The sequence below is a fragment of the Megalops cyprinoides genome, chromosome 12 (genome assembly GCF_013368585.1).
Source record: "Megalops cyprinoides isolate fMegCyp1 chromosome 12, fMegCyp1.pri, whole genome shotgun sequence".
Lineage (NCBI taxonomy): Eukaryota > Metazoa > Chordata > Actinopteri > Elopiformes > Megalopidae > Megalops > Megalops cyprinoides.
The window spans coordinates 28,633,989-28,637,315 of NC_050594.1; positions in this window are offsets into that span (position 1 = coordinate 28,633,989).

The window sequence follows — 3,327 nt, forward strand, 5'->3', positions numbered from 1 at the left end:
TTTCATCTTGCAGGGAAGCTTCCAATAGGATTCTGTTTTCTGCTTTGTGTAGAACTCTCCCCGACTGAGTTTTGCTCATGATTAATTTCTAAAGCAGCTGGGTTGAAACAAGGAAAGATTAAGATGGCACGTCAGCTCCTGGTTTGGCAGGTCCTATTGGATGCTCATGTTTCCGATATCTCTTGCTGTGGTCTCTACTGTGGCCAGACTTTAAAGGGTTTAAAAGCAGTGTAGTTTCTATGTGAGGATGATTCTCATTTAAAACAGTCAGATACATGTATGCCTTTCCCCTCAGATATATGAGCTGAAGTAATAGCTAGGGAGTTGTCAAACAGCACAGCTGCGGTGTGTTGCCATTCAGAGTACACTGGACCTATGCACACCAGACCATGACAGAACATCAGGGTATTACATATACAATGTGCTTGTTTGTGAATAGCTTTAGAATTTATGTTTTTTTTTTCCTCACAAAAAAAAAAAAAAAAACTGTATTTAACCAAGGAGTGAAAGATTTCTCTATTCCCATTGGATGTTTGTGTCCCCTCTGACTTCTTGCCTTGCTCTCTAATGTGGCCAGATTTTAAAGTTTTAAAAACAGGGTACTTTCTGTGTGTCCCACTGGATAAGCACAAGTGTTCATCCTTGTTTGGTGTCCGTTTTCAAACTGTTGGAGAAGACAGCCCAGGGTCTGGGAGTCTCCTTCTCGCACAGTAATACCCATGATAACATTGACTTTCATTCACAAGAACCTGCCCTTCAGCTTCTACGGCTATTAATTATCCAACCACTCATGCCCAGACTACACCTCACATTCAACAGAGAAATCTTGGATAAGATTCATAACAAATCAAAGCTCTCCCCATTCAGTAGTTGGTAACATTTACTACACAGAACTGGCATAACGATGGGCATCTACAGCCGTCTCTCAGGTAAAGGCTCAATCTTTAACCAGTATAAAGATATCCAAACTCGTTACAGTAGTGCTGACTATTCATACCAAGTTTGAATTAAGATCCACAATATTTTCGTTTAGCCAATGACTGTAACAAGTAAGGAGTAGCGTCATGCAGTTGCATTTCTTCACAATGGATGATTACTGGCCCTTCATCTGACCGCCAAGTATTCAAGAATTTTACCTTGCAAAGAGGATTGCGTTCCTTCAAAGCAGTGCAGAAATTAGGGAACTTCTCCCTCTAGCGTTCAAATTCAAGCACGACATATTTAGACATCCATCCATAAAGAATGTTTTATATCTGGGAGACGAAGTTTCATCCGTCACCCTGACAGCTAAACCGTTTCACATCCAAAGGCTTTCACCATGGCCTACCGTTATATTCCAGGTGAATGTTGTATACGACTCATGGCTTTAAATTCAATCAGTTACATGCAAGTTACACGTTCTTAGTTAGGTTCAGTTAATACAGTTAGTTAGCGTTACAATATGATCTGATGTTGGCTAGCTAGGTAGCCAACAAACAACAGTTAGAAAACATTATTTTCATTTGAAAATCAAACAAGCAAAAACTGTTTTATAGTCAAACAGCTAGATAATTACAAAAATTTGTGTGAATGGTGCCACCCTTGTTTTTGTAGTGTGTGAAAATTAGTTGAAATATCACTTTACATAGTTTTGGCCGTATGTAGAAAAACTAGCTAATGTAGCTATGTTGTTAGCTAGCTTAGTTAACTGTGAGTACCTGAATGTATGTGATGAATTCGGTAACGGCGATGATATATGTACGTGGAGGCTGAAATGTAAAGCAAGTTAAGCATACATGCCTTTCCTAGTCTTAAATGTGGCACTTTCCACGAAGGCCGAGATATGGACGAACACGCATACCCATATGAAGATATGACAATGTGTAGCGAAGAGGAGGAGGCCGCTTTAGCATCTCAAATGGTAACGTACTGTAGCTGAGTACACAGCTTGCCTTTTCCACCGTGCAGTTATGTCCAACCTTTGCTAAGATATAAGTGAGTTTTGGATGCATTTGACCAAATGCTTACTGTAACTTGCACAACTAGAAATTCTCCAACTTACTCTATTTTAAGAATGTCAATTTAGTGTTGCAAATGAGATAAGTGGATGTAACCAACCAAGCGAAACCAAGAAGAGCACGCTCCCTCTGCATGATATATTATTGTGGTCCCCTTCTGAAATGAGAAATGTGGTCCCTTTCTGAAATTTTTGTGTTGTCATATTATGTCCTACCCTTATAGATTCTGATTAATGTTTAAGTATCGCCATATTTAGGGGAATTTATATTCAGGTTTTCTAGTACATTTTCAGGGTATATCCTGCCTGTTTGTTTTCCTCCTCTCTCCATGCATTCTTGAAATGCTTCAATTAAGAGTGTTTTCACCCTTAAGATTAAGTCCGTAGAAATGTATGCAATGTGAAGGCTCTGTAATATGAAACAGAGCGTTGGGATGGAGTCCTTAAGCTTCATCAAAGGGGCCCCTGTCCGTATCCCTGAAGCACTCTGGGAAGACTCCCAAGTATGCAAGTCACAAGCTTTTAAATTTGCCTTCTGCCTTTGAAAGCAGTCTGTACCATTTGTCTGCCCAGTCCATTAGCATGTGGGGCCACCAGAGAAGACTGCATGCCCTGCATGTGGAATCGTGGGAAATAGCGAGGGTTCCCCTTCACCCCTCAGCAGCACCAGAGCCCTCCCCTCCCAAACACACACACACACACACACACACACGCACACACACACACACACACCTACCCACACACACTGTTCATAAATACAGGCAAAACAAATGTTAAGGTAATGGTGTGTGCGTGTGTTTGTGTGTGTGTGTGGCTACCTCCACCTTATACATGTTATACTGGAGTGTGACAAGTGGTAATAGAGCAACGAAAAATAGAACAGTACTTTTATTCAGCTTGGAACTGTAATCTTGCTTTCTTCTGTCCATTTAAGATATAACCTTTTGTATGCGTGTACACTGCAGTTTCATTTGTTATGTATTAACACATTTTTTCTGCATATCAGTGAATTTTACAGCTGATTGGGAGGAATAAGTCTCCTTTTGATACTTTTATATCTCTAAGTTTATTTTGCTTTATGGAATTTAAAGAGGACTCGATGATATGGAGTGGTCTATGGCTAGTCATGCTCTGTGAACAGTGTCATGGATTCATCATTGTATTTTTCTGTTCAGTATAAGCAGACAGCATTTCAGTGCTGACATGGAGTTAACAGTGTTTTGATGTGTTACGGTAACTCTGTGTCCCTTTAAATCCTGTGAAGGGGGGGGTGTGGTGGGGGGCAGCCAGAGTGGTGAGTAAGGGAACGGCGGACAGAGGGAGGAGGGGAA